Source organism: Epinephelus lanceolatus, chromosome 1 (genome assembly GCF_041903045.1).
Source record: "Epinephelus lanceolatus isolate andai-2023 chromosome 1, ASM4190304v1, whole genome shotgun sequence".
In the NCBI taxonomy this organism is placed as follows: domain Eukaryota; kingdom Metazoa; phylum Chordata; class Actinopteri; order Perciformes; family Serranidae; genus Epinephelus; species Epinephelus lanceolatus.
In genome coordinates, this window is record NC_135734.1 from 48,120,445 (window position 1) to 48,137,437 (window position 16,993).

General features: G+C 42.3%; 1 protein-coding gene across 6 annotated transcripts in view; it reads right to left on the reverse strand.

Moving 5' to 3' along the window:
* The window catches only part of chd6 (chromodomain helicase DNA binding protein 6), a 160,643-nt gene extending 155,005 nt beyond the window's left edge, over nt 1–5,638 (reverse strand). For 4 of the 6 annotated variants that reach the window (XM_078171518.1, XM_078171516.1, XM_033626900.2 and 1 more), the window contains exon 1: nt 4,648–4,787. The gene's annotated coding sequence lies outside the window, so the exon portion shown is untranslated. Of the gene's footprint in view, nt 1–4,647; nt 4,788–5,059; nt 5,190–5,472 lie in introns of those variants that run through there. The other 2 variants (XM_078171507.1, XM_078171509.1) reach the window with 2 other exon arrangements.
* Between the last annotated feature and the right edge of the window lie 11,355 nt (nt 5,639–16,993).

The window sequence follows — 16,993 nt, forward strand, 5'->3', positions numbered from 1 at the left end:
ATGCTATTTCAATGTCAGAATGTTTACAAGGGTTGGGGCTCGTCAGAACTGGGCCCAATATTCACATAAGAGACTATGGGGCGAAGGAAACGGTCATAATACATACTCGAGTTCAAGTTTCCCACTGGAATGAATGGACTCAGGGCCGATGTTAGTCTCCTAAAGGGGTGGAGCAGCAGTGAAACCCACATGACATAGACACAGGAAATGAATCTGAAGTCAGCCACCGGCTGCTAACAGCTAATAGCTAATTTCAACACATATTTATTGTTCACATGTAGCTTTATCAGGGAAAAATTTTGGTGCATCCCCTGATGCAATATGCAACTCAATAGTGAGTTTACCTTTTCTTTTCATCCCAAAGGCATTTTTGTATTGTCACCACGACAACAGGATGCCATTGGTCTTGGGGCCTGCTATTCTGCCTGTGCAAAACTGATGTGACACAACGGAAAAACATCTGCCACAGCCAACAGTAAGTCATCTTACTTGCTGATAGGCTGATGGTAGCCACCACAGAGGATATTGGCTGATACAGGTGTGCTGCAGATACATCTGTGTGTCCCTAGGAAAGTTATATGGAGAGTCGTAAATGTATTAGTCACCCTGTTGCCTTTTAATGTTTTAAAAGGATAAATGCATTTGCCATGCATCCGCTGTTATTAAAGCAGAAGTCCTTCTAAATAAAAAATGAAGCATTATTTCTACCAACAATTTCTTGATGGTGTCTTTTTGGTTCATTCACTGACAATACACATCAAGCAGGTTTTGAGTATGTCCTGCATTTACACTGGAAAATTCACTATACTTAAACTCAGTCAATATGAATATGAAAATAACTCAACTTTTGAGTATGTTGTTGATGTGATGCACAAAGGAAATAAAGGAGCTAATCACAACTGCAGAAAATTAAATCAGTGGGTGGAGATGAAACAGCTCGAGGAGCACCTCAGAAACCAAAAAATAACTTGAAAAAACATTTTGCCGACTCTTTGATAAGTTTAATTTGAAGTGTCCTTCATAAGTCGCAGTTTGATTGACATCCAGTTGATGTCAGTTAGTGAGTAATGTGGAATTGGGGCACAGCTACAGTGTCTTTCTTTTCTTAAATATCAAAAAGTCTAATCTGAGAATGATTGTGATTAGTTATCCGCTGTGCAAACAGAGTACACGTACGAAACCTGCATCCAATTTTGATTATTAGGTTGCATTAAATTATTTACAAGACAGATGAAGACGTTTGCTGTTAGGATTAGTCATGAAAAAGCAAACTGTGGTTATCGTTTCCTATAAAGCGATTAAACAGTCTATATGCTTCTACCAAGCCCCCATCAACAGCTCAGGGCTCTGAAGCCACTTTGACATAGTGGTAAAACAATGGAAATTATAACTTCCGGGTCCATCACACTGGGCCCAAAATGACTTTTTCCCTTGAGACCTACATTGTGAATCAGCAAATACATTTTCTTAACGTCACAGCCCCCTCTAAATGACTCACTAACACTATTGGGATTTGATCCATCTGGTCCAATAACATTTCAAATGTCCAGAAGAGCAGCATGATTAAATCATTTTATCCCCATTTAATTTAGTGTAAGGCCAAACCAGAAGTTAGCCGCCTGGCTGACGGAGGTCTTTATTGCGCTTGCTCTATGGACCCATGATGCAGGAGAATCAGGTAATTTTATACCTGAGATGTCAAAATTTTTGGCTCCATGCGCCAATGAGCAACTTTTTAGGAATGAACGTAGCCCCACCTCTGACACTGTATACAGTTCTCTTTATACATCCATGGGTGCACTGTGCCTGTTGCTGTAATTGCTGCTAAAAAATAACTGTCCATAACTTCTGTCATCATTTTGAGGCTGAAAGGAGCAGTTCTCATGTCACTGCAGTACTGCCGCGTGAGTGAAGTAATCAACTAATATGTTGTTCGGTGCAAAAACGCTATCAGTGGTCACTTTATTAGGTAAAGTTATAAAATCTAAAGCAACACAATACAAAAGCTCAGCTGTGAATTCTACCTTTACAAAGCTGATAATGTTCAGTTTTCATTGATACTGTCAGAGAGGTGGCAATTTAGCTAAATGTTTATCATATTGTGGTGTGTCGTGGCACCAGGTGCTCCAGCTTCCTCCCACAGTCCAAAGACATGCAGGTTAACTGGTGACTCTAAATCGTCCATAGGTGTGAATGTGAGTGTGAATGGTTGTCTGTATCTATGTGTCAGCCCTGTGATAGTAGGGTGACCTGTCCAGGGTCCATCCCACCTCTCGTCCAATGTCAGCTGGGATAGGCTCCAAAAGGAATGAATGAATGAATGAATGAATGAATGAATGAATGAACACTGTAGTGAAGACTGGGAGGTGTTTCTGTTGTTTTAAAAACACGAAGATCATTAGAAACACCTTTAAATATCAATTCCAGTACACCACAACCAACTACAAGTCTAATAATAAACAGAGATAAATGAAAACTTCTCTGATAATGTCTACAAAAACTGATAAAACCTTCCCAAATGTGGAATCTGTGGCAGTTCCGCTGTGCTGGATGATACTGAAATGCATGGGTGTTCCTAATAAAGTGGCCAGGGAGTGTGGTGTCACTGCTTATCTGTCCTGATTTATTATTAAACACCACATTCCACACATGTTTGCACTTGCATTTATCTACAACAGGTGGATCACTGAAATCTTGTGTCACACTGTCGCCTCGAGTTAAAACATTATGCTGACACAAAGGGGTCGTCTGCACCCTGTGATTATCACAAAAGGTTTTTAGAAACGTACAGGAAGTTGGCTTTGAACTTTACCTGTTCAAAAATGGGTATTAATTGTCAGATGTAAACAAAAATGGCCACGTATTACTACTGGAAACACATCATTATTATTACCAAATAAATTATCAGAGGTGTAAAGGTGTGGTGTCACGGAAAGGTCACGTTTAATGACAACACTTGCTGGTATTTATCTCTCCATTGTTTTCTGTACAAACAGCAGCTGACATGTATTTATCCTTCATCAGTATGAACATAAAACCACAAATTATTTGGTAAATTATTGTACTTAGCGTGCTGTGACATATTCAAATTAGGGATATGTCAACTAGTCATTTAAACATTGCTATCCTTGGAAGTCAGCACCAGAAATACAGGTTGGTTAATAACTAAATTATTATGATTTAGTGCAATTGTGTTCGCCCAATAAAAAAAGACTTATTTTCCTGAAGAATAATATTTTCAATAGATGTTGTTTGTTAACTCTAATTTAGTGAATTGTTATCATGTTTTGATATAGTTCACCATGCCTGATGCAAAGTTAAAATTTGACTTGGTTAAACGTGATTCACTATTGGAAATGGCTCTTATATTAAATGCACTATTTGTCTCAGACAGTGTCTCAGTTTACAGATGAAGCTGTCCTCAATTTTGGCTGTTTTCTCTGTGTTGTCTGACTCTTACTCGACTAGTCGACGAGTCTAAGTTTTAACTTCCATTTAAACACCAGGTTAACTAGTCGTTAGGAACATTCCTACAACAAATGCACACTGCTGTCTCTACACCTGCTTCAACAGTCAGCTGTCTCAACAACTGAGAAGGAGGCAAAAGTTGTTTTTTTTCCTCGCCCAAGCAACTTCTCTTGATGATGGAGTCAAAGTGCAGCCGCAGTTCTGCAAGCAGGCCGTAAAAAGTGGCACAAAGAGTGAAATAAGTAGTCAGACACTTTCAGATTCTTCAGATAGCCTGGGCTGCATGTCACCAACACAACGTCCACATGCAAACAACACAACAACACCAAGGCAAAGCGGGGCGCCTCGTCCCCTGTGAGGTGGGTCAATGTACTGTCTGGTGATCAAACCCTGAGGAGAATTGAACCAGCAACCTTTAAAGCGATGAGAAGAAATAAATACATTGTCATGTGCAGCTGCAGAGCCTTGTGCCAAATACAGATTTAAGGGGAAATATGTGGAGGACAGAGTCATCACTGTGAAGTCTGAATATAATGGGAAAACTTATTTTTCATATTTAAACATTTAATGCAAATAAAGTCAGAGCTCAGTGAGTTAGCTCTTGGCACACCCTTTTGTCTGTTGCCCAGGGGGTGTCACAACCTGGCCAGGTGAAAGCATGTGGATAGACGGACCAACACCACCACTACACAACTCTACATACATGCATGACTCATTGTGTGCCCGCACACACACCTGGCTGCTACAGCTACACACGTTTCAAGAGGCTAACAGGCTAACAACCTAGCTTACACCTCTTTGAGGTTTTGGCTATATAATCAATGCTAGCAGACGCAGGGGCTAACAGGCAGCAGCTAGCTTGAATGTTGCAAGCCGCTGGATTGCCACAAGTTGGGAAGAGCGAGCTGGGAGGAAATAAAAAGAAGTTCCCGGCGAGCAGAAAGCGGGATGAAAAACACACAACACACACGGACAGAGAGAAGGAGACACTGTGTCCTATTTCATGTTAGCACCCCGCTGCTACCGAGCTAGCTTTCTCCGCTAGCTCTGTAATGTCACTGCATCGCTGTTGTAAATACATTATAACAGCCCCTCTCCTTTACACGTGTGGACAGCCTCTAAAAACTCCTTCTCGGGGACATCTCTCCACCGAAAAACCCTCCCCGGCGGACTGCTCACCTGCTCCGGACACCGGACACACGCTCTCACCGGCGAGACATCACCCCGGTTAGCCCGAAAAAACACTGGCGCTTTTTATTTCCAAGGACACAAAATCGCCATGACAGTTTAGAAAAATGCATAAAAAATTAGCAGGCAGGGGAGGGAGGGGAGAGAGGAGAGAGATGGGGAGGTGAGGGGAGGAAGGAGGGAGGGGAGAGGAAAGAGGAGGAGGAGGGATGAAGAGAGGAGGAGGAGTGGAACTCTGTGCAATATCTATTTAATCCACATAAAGCTCGCAGCTCCGCGGAGTTTATTCAGTCTGGATGCCGGAGTCCTGCACTGTTTGGCCACCACAGTCCAGTCTAGACACACACACACACACGTTTCCACAAAGACAAGCCGCATCCAAAAGTTAAAGGGCGCTTCTTACCTAAAATGGCCACTGCAGCAGCCAAAACACAAACAGCTTTTTTTTTTTTATTTGGTGGAAGTTTAGCGGCAGCGGCAGCAGCAGCAGCGGCGGCGGCGGTGTGGCTACTGCAGCCAGCCTAACCTTACACCATTTGGACCCAGCAGCAGCTCAGCGTTTCAGATTTTTCCATTGGCTGCAGCCTAGCGCAGCTGGCTCCGTGCATATTTCCATTGGCCCTGCAGCTGTCAAGCAAAGCAAACCCGAAGCGAGTCTCTGCCGGGTTTGTCTGAGAGCTATCGCGGCAGCCCCAGGCAACACCATTGTGTATTGTGTGCGTTTTTTCTCTCCCTTCCTGGTGCTTCGCATTGATGTGAGCCTCGGTTGCCTGTTGTTTATTCTAGGTGGTGGTGTTGTTCTGTTGTTGTCCTTACCGCAGACTTGCAGGGAAATCCTTCTCGTACCGGGGGGGAAGCTTCCCACCGCACCGCACCGCACCGCACCGCCCGGCTGGCTGGCTCCTGCTGTCATTGAAGGAAAGGGGGGAGAGAAAAAACAAGAGGGGAGCGTTCAGCTTTCAGCTTTCAACCCCCCCCCCGATGCAACAAAACGAAGGGGTTTACATTTCTCCTCTGCTGGCTGCATCCACCAATCATGTCGCCTTTTACTCCTCCATCATTACCGGGTTTGAAGGGCGGAAGAAAAGAAATAAGACATTCCACGTCTTTTGCGTTTCCCGGATGTTCCGTGTGTTTGGTGGACTTACAATGTGAGCTGCTGTGTTTATTTAAAGGACATGCAATGTGCGCTTGTGTTCAGGGGTCTCTGGTGCTCTAATGCTGAGGAGGATTTGTTCCCTTTGAGGACACACAACTTGTCTCCATGCCCAACTTCACCTGGAGTCCTCTCTGCTCCACCATCCACTCACTGCTGTCTGTCTGTATTTGGAAGAGTTAAAGTCACATTTTTATAAAACATTAAATAAAAATAGCAGCATCCATTCATACCTAGCTGAGACACCACACCCTATGGCAACATCTGACCACAGAGTGACCAATCGAAACTTCACAGGCTACTGTGGTCAAGACAAACTGGGAAGTTGTGGCCAGGACATGTTTGACTCCAGGCATCTTTGTCTGTGGTATAAATGTGTCACAAATATGGAAGCACACTTAATGCTCCTGTAAAGGCTTAATGCTCCTGTAAACAAATATGTAGTTTAAAAGTGGAAAAAGCAGTCGAAATCCATTTGCTAGATTTTTCTGGAGCTTTCAGTCACATCACGTTTGTAATCTGTGGACGGACTTTGCTCAGGTGTCGTGGAGGCTCAGCGATCTGGCTGTTAATTCATCCGTTATTAATGAACTGTCATCCTGCTGCAGTGACGTATAGGTGACACTCCAAGGTGTGTCGGTACACTGTGACATCACCGTGTTTACAGGTGCAACAGAGCACACCTGTGACCACACCAAAACATAATTTGAACCCAAGTGGCCTTTTTTAGAGACACTCTCCTCATGTTTTAAAGACGTACAAGTACCCTTTAAAGCAGGGATGTCAAAAAATAAGTCTCGTTTCCACCAAACACTTTCGGTATGGTACCTTTGGAACCAAAAGTAACCCTTCAGACATGGTACTTAGACCCTAGTCTGTTTAGCATTTCCACCTCAAACAGTACTCTTTCATGTGGATGAGGTTGTTGTCACTCACTGTATTTCCTTCTTTATCAGTCTGCACCTCGTTTATCGTCCACAGAACAAGGCTGCACGCTGACATTTTCGGAACAAAATAAAAACAGGCTGCAGTGAGATGGGATATTTAAAAAAAAAAAAAAAAAAAACAGGTTTGTGCATTTAGTCCTTCTCAGGCAAGCTTAGGGGTTTAGTGTTGCTGTAGCCCACAGGAATGACACTTAGCGATGCTTTTTATTTTCTCTGAGAGAGGATTAGAATATGCTGTTAACATAATCTGGTCGAAACTGATATTTTTAAACACTTATTACTAAAATATCCACTCATTACTGAAAGTCTATGTCATCCAAGAGAGACAAAAAAACCTAAAGTAATGGTCAAAGTTGTCACGCTGAAATTTAAGGTGTGCTGATGGATTCACGTCGTCAACTCATACATTGAGTAACATTAAAGTAAACATTCCACCTCAAAAGTTGCCAGCAGTCGACCCAGTGAATGAAGTTATTTTTTCTCAGACTCCAGCTGCTGTGAGAGGCAGCAGAACATCCTTTCATTTTATAGTTACAGTTTACTAATAAAACTCTCCACAGTATGAACAGTGGATACATGAGCCTCAAAACAAGCTACAACTCAGCCCTGAGCAGAGTGACCGTCCTCTACTGACCAATCAGACTGCAGTGTTCACAGCTCCACCTTTTAGTACCAGATCTGTGTGCTAGGTACCCCAACAGAGCGGGAACCAAATATGGGGACAGTACAGAGCGGTTCTGTTGGTACCATCCACAACTTTTCACAGTGGAAACATAAAGAAAGCGTACCGACCTGAACTGTAACGTACTGCTTGGTTATAGAGCCCAAATTGATCTGAAATGGGCCAGACCAGTGAAAACATTGCATAACCTATAAATAGCCACTCCCAAATGTTCCCTTTCTTCAGTATGAAGAAGTACACTGTGAAAATGTTAATTTACAAAACAGACAGTAAAGAGTCTGAGTTGTCATAAGTAAAATAATTGCAGTCTCAGCAATATGTCTCAGTTTTTCCACATTCAGTCTCACTGTCATTACATGTGCATTTTTCCATACATTCCCACCCATGTGCAGTCCTGCTGGCATCACACACCAAAGCTGAAGCTACTGAGGAAGCACATTAACTTGTCCCCGGCCTTACAGACCATTTATAAATCCTAAGTCTTGGCAGTGCCGTAGCATCAGAGTTCCATCAATATATTTTAAAGGCAGTGGTTCCCACCTGCTGAGTCGCGGTCCCATTTTGAATGAACTGCATCTGACTCACAAATGTGTCAAGTTTGTAAAAAACACACTTTATTTTTAAGTCCAGTGGATTTCCAGCCCAGAGCATTTATTTTAAAGTGCTGTTTTCTGCCACACTCACAGAGAGATACTTGACAGAGACAGCAGAGACCTGTTGGGAACCACTGTCTTAATATATTAGTTTGATACTGTCACAAACAGGCTGCATAAATCTGAGTAGGGAGTCCACACAAAAGATTTAGTTAAAACAAGCATCATTTATTAAACTAAGATTAACTCAAACAATAGAGTGTGCAGGTCAGAAAGTCAGTAATGAAAGCCAAACATGGATGTGTTTCAGGTGTGCCGCAAAGGTGTTGAAGGTGCAAAACCAAAAAGCAAGGATGCGGAGTGGACGTCTGTTGTAGGAAGTCAGAAAGCGTGTGGAAACATGAGGCAGCTTTTGTAGCCTGGAAGGCCCAGGTGAAGGCAAAGACCCTCTCATGTCAGCCAACTGCCTGATGAGGTTGGCCAGAACATCCTCCAAGACAGTGGGAGGGGTATCACAATACAGATTCTTTTGTACTGAAGCTGCTGATTGACAATATTTTGTACAATGTTCACTATCTTTAAATATGATCAGATTAAGTATTCATTGCTATTTCAGAGAGCTGTACTCTGGTCAGGGTGGAAAAGCAGCATTTTACTCACTGTTAAACTTGCTCCTAAAACCTGACACCTCTCAGCCTTCACAAGTGCATCAATATCAGTTGTGTAAAGTCATCCAGTGGGCTGGATTGGACCCTTTAGTAGGCTGGTTCTTGCCCACAAACTTTATGTTTTGTGTTTAATATGGTTTTTCAAAGCACTCCTATTCCTCTCTCTAATTTAAAGAAATCCAGAACCTTTAATGTGCAAATATTGTTCATTTTAAAAGTTTCCTGCTGGATGCAAGCTCTCTACTTCTTCACTGTAAAGACCGTTCTCTGTGTTTGTGCACTGTAGGCGTCAGGGTTTCCATATCGCTCCTGGGTAAGTTGCACACTGGATTAAGATTGGCTTACAAACTACTTGAAGTGTCAAAAAAACATGCTCATACATGTGTTGAACTCAGATTTCGTCAGCAAAGAGTAACTGTCAGACCTTCAGGAGATGAAAACTCTGTACATAAGTCGTTCTGCACAGTGAAGCTCAAACACACAGATAAACTGACAATAAGCAAAGCTCATTTTTGAGTGGAGAGAGAGTTTGAAGGTAAACTTCAGTATTTTTAAATTGGGACCCTATTTTATCATGTTTATCTGTCTAAGTGTGTCGTGAGAACAACAGTTTTTGAAATCCAGTATTGAGCGACAGGGCTGCAGCCAACAGCAGCAGAACAGGTTGCAATGGAACCACTCAGGGCAATTGGCCCTGTCAGTTTACATCCACTTAAAGTGCTTGTTTTTGTAACTGACAGGCTCAGATGGTTATTTTCAGTGTCTGACAACATTATGAAAAGCATCCCGACAAAGAGATGAATATGTTTCTTTACCTTTTGCCTGATCTGGTCTGTTTGTTATTGTGTGTAATCAAGTCTCACGTAAGGAGAGGTCTCATTCTGAAATCTTTCAGGTTTTTCCACATTGTCAAAATCAGCTATATATTCAGCCGTGACAGTGAAAATGTTTCACTTAACTAGGCTAGTCTTGTACTCCAACAAAACACACTCTTCCAGGCACTCCTCTCTCCAACTCTCACTTTCCACCATTGTCCTCCTACAACAAGGCACCTATTGCAAGATTTCAGAGCGAGACTTCTTGAGCGAGACTGGGTTACACACCATAACAAACACAACAGATTGAGCCAAAGGTAAAGCAAAATGTTAATTTCTCTGTAGGGTTCCTTTCCATAATGTTGCCTGACACAAAACATAACAATCTGAGCCTGTGAGTGGCAGAAACAAGCACTTTTACTGGATGTAAATTGATAGTGCTAACATGCTCAGGGTAGTTACACTGCAGCCTGTTTCGCCGCTGATCACTGCAGCGCTCTCTCTCAATACTCAACTGATTTAACAAATAGTTGTCTTCATTGGTCACTTAGAGACAAAACATTAGAAAATAGAGTCAAGGCTAAAAAATACCAAAATGTCCTCTTTACTACTCTTTGAAAAAGTTAAAAGATCGAGATTCAAAGTTCAAAAACTTATAAAAGTCCTGAAAGTGCTTTGGAAAAAACTATAACAGAGCTCACATATCAACACATCCATCTCCATGGCAACTAAGCAAACTACAGCCACCGATAAGGACCATGTGACATGATTAAAAGTGGACCTTTAGTTGGGACTGCTTTGTCAAAATGTGAACATGCATTAACTGAATGCATCGACAGGCTTATATCCAACCTGTGAGATGTTCTGTCTATGCTATCATACACAGAGCGCTGACTCATACCAGACAATTATTAACACAAACTACAAAAGCAGCCTTGTTCTTCAACAGTCATGTGACGTCCGTTATGCTCAGGTCAGACAGCTTGTGATCCTGAAACTGCTCAATCAATCAATTTGTTTTTTTCACAAGTTGAAATTCATTAACAAGTCCCAAGCTGTGCTGAGTTGCTGAATGTTGGAGATATCAGCTGTAGGGGTGTCTGCCTTCTCTCCAGCATAATGAAACTAGATGACACTCAGCTTGTGGTGCTCAAAGTACCAAAAATACATTAGAAAAACTCAACAGCGCTGTCTCTTTCCAGAACATGACCTGATTACTCAAGATAATCCACAGACCTTGAGGGACAAATAAAGGGTGCTGCACTGGGTTAAGGCACTGTGTAGTTAGTTATAAAGAATCAGGTGCTCCTCAAGGGTAGGGCAAGTCGCTTTTCATCTTTATAATCCACAGTCCTTGTTGTGAGCAGTTTTATGTGGGAACTACTCTCTTTCAACCTAAGTACACCTGCCAACTGCATCACTTCGCAGAAGGAAGCATGCATCTAAGCTAGCTACCGTTACAGCTCAGCCGAGGAGGACGCCATTCATTTTACATCCGTGCTGTCACGAGCATGAGCCTCTCATCCATGAGTAGATGCACGTTTCCTTCTGCCCGGTGATTGTTGGTGGTTGTAGTTTGGTAGAAAGGAAAAAAGTTCCCACTTGAAACTACTTACAATGTCTGTGGATTATATTGAGTAATGGGGCCATGACTTCTGGAAAGAGACATTGCTGTTGAGCACCACAAGCTGAGTATCATCCAGTTCCATTATATTCAAGAGAAGGCAGACATCTCTACATCTCTACAGCTGATATGTCCAACACTCTGCAAAGAATCCAGATTGATAAATAGCACTACGGGTAAGAGGAAAAATATGTATTTTTTTTTTTTTTTCTCGTTAACATCTGGACCAACACATCTCATCTGTTTGGGTTAAAGCTTGACGGGACAGATTGAGATGATAACCCTGAGTCTGCTGCATTTGCTTCACTTCACAAGATTTAATTTAAGTTGCTCAGATGAAAGCACTGAGACCTGAGTTTATTAGAATACAAGGCTACAATGAAAGTCATTCTGTGGTGATTGGGATGTCAGATATACCGTCTTAGCATTCGGAGGATGTACTTCATAGATGTGAGCAAACTGTTACAGAGTGTGTTGTTGACCTTTGTGTGTTACAGTGAGGCTCGCAGCACCATCACGGGTCATTCATTCCTTGTATGGAAGAAAAACCTCACAGTGGTGAGGCTCTGCTCCATGCGCCACCTCACAGAAAATAAACTGAAACCTTTTGTGCATCATTACTGTCTGAAACTAAATTAGACATACCTCATCATCCACCAGGCAACAGTTAGCTTAGTAAAATGGTGCCTCATAAAATTGATTCACACTGTTTGTTACCACCCAGGAAATACATTTTCATTGTGTGTTGTAGTGGAGGAGCAGGAATGAAGACTGGATAAACCAGTTGGTGAAGCTGATATGTTAATGAAATACACCCCTCAGAGCAACTTAAACATACATCACAGCATGGTCTTACTTGCAGAGATTTTTTTCTGCTTCTCCTTTTGAAATACTTATTTTTTTTTAATCACTTACTGGGTTGCATTCTTTTTTTTCTGCAAATCTTTTAGGTGGGTTTTTTTATTTTCAGAAGATGCAGTATGAGCTCTACAAATGTTTTAATCATTGATTTTTTTTAATTAAGTTTACCTATCTGATGGATGGGGGGGGGGGGGTCTGACGTATTCACATTCAATTATCGGCCTGTGAAGCTGGGGATACACGTCTCTCCGACAGTCAGCACCAGTTCCCTCCAAGTCTGTGTCCTTTTCCCTCTGCTCTTCTCCCTGCACAACAACATCTGGGCCTCCAGTCACCAGTCTGTCAAGCTCCTGAAGTTCCCGTTTGACACCACCACCCTCATTGGGCTCATCTCTGGCTGGGAAGAGTCTGTGCACAGGTGTGGGATTGACCATCTGGTTACCTGGGCTCTCATTTCTAAAACAGTGTGTTAAATCCATACTAAAAATGTATGAACAGACAAAAGCCAAAAATGGCAAACACCAAAAAGTATTCACCAATGTCTACAATCAGACTTCAACCTTATTATCTGCCTCACCAATTTCCTGTCTCCAAAATGTTCGTAAGCATGGGTCAAAGTTTCTCCCATCAAGTCTGTTTTTATAGATCCAAACTTTTCCATGGGAAGAGGCGTATGCCTCTTTCAGGCCTCATTTTGTGCATATGCAATGTGTATAAATGAGACCCCTGGTGCAGCAAAAAACAATGTGGAGCCCAATGCTGTAAAAACAGTGGAGATGATTGCGGATTTCCTTAAGAACACAACCCCACCCACCCCCATCACCCTGCGTGACTCCCCAGTCGAAGCTGTGAAGTCGTTCTGCTTCCTGGGCTCCCTCTTCAATCAGGACCTCAAGTGGAAGCTGAACATCAGCTCCCTCATCAAAAAGGCACAGCAAAAGATGTACCTCCTGCTACAGCGAAGAAGTTCAGCCTGCCAAAGACAATGATGGGGCACCTCTACACTGCCATCATTGAGTGCATCCTCATTTCCTGGTACACTGCGGGTGCCACAAAAGACAAGGCCAGACTGTAGCATATCATCCGCTCTGCTGAGAAGGTGATCGGCTGCAATCCACCATTCCTCCAGGACCTGTACGCCTCCAGGACCCTGGGGCGGGCAGGAAAAATTTCAAAAAATCCATTTTCATTCGCTTATCCAGGGCCGGGTCATGGAGGCAGCAGGCCAAGCAAAGCACCACAGACGTCCCTCTCCCCAGCAACACTTTCCAGCTCCTCCTGGGAGACCCAAAGGCGTTCCCAGGCCAGATGAGATATGTAATACCTTCAGCAGATTCTAGGTCTGCCCTGGGGCCTCCCACCAGTGGGACGTGCCCACAACACCTTTATCAAGAGGTGCCCAGGAGGATCCTGATCAGATGCCCGAACCACCTCAACTGGCCCCTTTCGACGCGAAGGAGTAGCGTCTCTACTCCGAGCTCCTTCCAGATGTCCGAGCTCCTCACCCTATCTCTACGGCTGAGCCCAGCCACCCCACAGAGGAAACTCATTTCAGCCACTTGTATCCGCAATCTCATTCTTTCTGTCGCTACCCAGAGCTCATGGCCATAGGTGAGGGTTGGGACACAGATGGACCAGTAAATCGAAAGCTTCGCCATCTGGCTCAGTTCCCTCTTCACCATGATGGTCCGACGCAGTGCCTGCATCACTGCAGAAGCTGCACCAAACCGCCGATCCATTTCACGCTCCATTCTACCCTCACTCGTGAACAAGACCCCAAGATACTTGAACTCCCTTGTTTTGATACAATCCCCTCTGGCAGGAGGCTGCGGTCCATCAGGACCAAAACCTCATGCCACAAAAACAGTTTCTTCCTGACCTCATCAACAAGGTCAGAGAACCCCATCGATATGGACTCTTTTCGCATTTACTGGGCTGGCTTCTCATGGTGCAGATATTTACACTAATGATGCATAATAAGCATTGTAATATTTCTCTGTTAAGTGTGATGAAACATGAGTAACAACAAGAGAGAACATGTCGTGCCGATAAACAGTAAATTTGAGGTTTTATGAAACCCCAAAGCTGACATGAGGAGGCTATAGTTGCTCAGAGACAGTTATGCACAAATAGTTATCCGGTTTACAGACGAGCACACTCATTTACATGTGAGACATGTAGGGGATGCTCGTATTCAGAGTGACAATGAGGCGGGAAGAAGCTGTTTCTTTAGGACATGTTTGCAGGACAAACCGCTGTGACAGGAATCCAATGCGTGACTTTCAAACCCCAAGGATACCTTCAACACACGTCGTTAGAAAAAGCACGGTGTACTGTATTTGCCTGTGACGGTGCCTTTGTATTGACAGAATCGCAGTATCTGTGTTTACCCTCAGCTGTGCCAGTGATGTTCTTTAAGGTTTATTAGACTTAAGGTCATGGTTTGAAATGCTTAACATCCCTTTAGGCAGTTATGAAAATCATCCAATAAAGCAAAAGTAATTTAAATGGCATGGTTTAGATATTAGAGTTTCGATTTAGAGGTCAGTGAGCAGACGGGTCGCTTGGTGCTGTAGAAAAGGCAAAGATCATAGATACAAAATGAATTCTAAGTTCACAAGTTACATGGGTCTGTTAAAAAACTGTATTTAGAAATATCACACATCTTCACTGGCTGCTTTTTCAGAGGTGTAAACTCTGTCAGTGCATATGTATCATCCTTTTAAGGGCTCAGCAAAGACTTTCTGCTTCTAAAGGCTCATTTTTTCCACAACTTGGCCATGATTTTATATTTATATGCACTATGTTAACTCTGTTTTTTCATGAGTGCTACATAAACACTATTACTCTAATTGTTATTATTGCGATAACATAATAAAGCTCTGATTTTTCAAAGACTTGCATTTGTCTTTTGATTTACAGACTGCTTGCACTAAGATCTGTGTTTATAAGCTTTTGCAGATCTGAGAGGCCTCATTAGGAAAAGTGTTTTGCTCGATTTCATTACACGGTCATTTCAAAGAATAACGTAATCACAATCAACGGCCTATTCCCGGGGTAATGATGGAAATTAGTTTTACTTTTTGATGAAACAAAGGCAAATAGACTACTGACTCTAACACCAAGATAACTTTGCTATGATCTGCAGCTTTGCCCTGCATTGCATCATGAGCCCAGTTTTTATGTCTGTGAAAATATTGAGTATATGACTTTAAATCACAGGACAGCCAATATTATCAGATTATCAGGTTCTGCTCACATCCACTCAACCTGAAATGAAAGAAGCTTTTATTCACTCTTAGTGGTGGTCCTATAAAATGGAATCTCACGTTTGAACATACTCAACTAAATTGACAGAATAAATATTTGCATTGTATATTTCTGTAAACCACAGATATATTACATTTGTGCATTATTATGTAGCAGATATGTTTAAACTTTACGTACGGTTATGAACTTTAGATATGGTCAGGAAATGTTTATTTATATAGCATATTTCAGCAATAAGGCAATTCAAAGTGCTGTTTCACCCAATCATTGATTTCAGCGAGAACTCTAATGCAGTGTTGTAAATTTGTGCCTTTGTTTTTTTGAATGGCTTTGGATGACTGACGAGACGTTAAATGGTTAATGACCACAATCACTGGTTGATTTATTCAGTGAATTAGAATTCACTCTACTCTCAGCACTTCGCTTGATGCTAGGCTCCTATTTCAGCCTCACCTGGCTGTTTATGTGAATGTGAAGCTGTTAAGATTGTGTTCTTGGTGGTGGGTATGGTGTCAAACACTTAAGGCCAAATTGTTGCATTAACAGACTTCTGTGGAGAGATGGAATTGGTCCCCATATGATAAACTTTATCTATATAGCACCATTCAAAATTCAGTTACAAAGTACAAATAACATGTCATAAAATGTCACCTAAGTAGAAGATAAAATAAGGACGGTCAAAACCAAAATCAAGATAATAAATGGCAAATAAAATTAATAACAGCAATAAAACAAACAGACAGCTCAGATAAAGTCAGGATATGCTCTCCGACAGAAGTACATTTTTAGGAGAGACTTAAAAGAAGCCAATGACTAAGACAGCCTTATATATGCGCTGAAATAAAAGGAAACGCAGCAACGGGTCGTTGTTGTTTGTTGGTCTTGAACATAAACCGTATAATAATGATGGACAGCATGACAGCTCCCTAAAAGTGAAGCCAAAACATCTCAATCACCCCCTGGCAGTAAAATAAATTTTCCCCCGAAGATGGTTTCTGTCCTTCTTTGCTATGCATCGCTCGCTATTGGTCAGACAGGTGTATGGACAGACTCTGGCTCCAAATGAAGTCACCAGGGCAAGGTGGTGGCAGTCCTATCTGGGATATTTTGGCTTCATTTTTATTTGGTGGGAAGACTCAGAGACACGTTGTCTAGCTTTATATTCAGTAACTGTCCTCAAACAGTGGTCTGCAGCTTGGCAGGCGTCTCGGATTTGGGTTAAAACCCTGACCACTAACCCTTAATGAGAACTATGTCACTCCCAAAATGGTGGTGATTTATTTGAAATATAAAGATGTAAAGTTTCAGTGGTTTGCAGAAACCTAGAATGCCAAAACATTTTCTTCTGGTGCAAGTTATCATGAGCAGAAAGGAGAGAGCTCCTCCTGCAAAGGGTCAAACTTCATCAACCAACAGTCCAAGAACCTTTCAGTACCATCCATACTTACTATAAAACACAGAGTAACTAACAGTATCCCTCCTTTATCAAGTACTGTGAGTGTGCTCTTGAGCAAGGCACACACTGCTCAGCTGCCACTGCAGTGGATTACTCTCTGCTGGAAAGAGAACAAAGTGGTTCTGACAAACAGAACCTCCCCTGATATGCAGGTGGGAAATGATTGGCTTGATACTTGAACACAGAACATAAATTTCAAGAAAAAAAGGTCACTTGCATCAGACTTAAATTCTTTTTACTTCACTCTCAGAAATACAACTGGGTT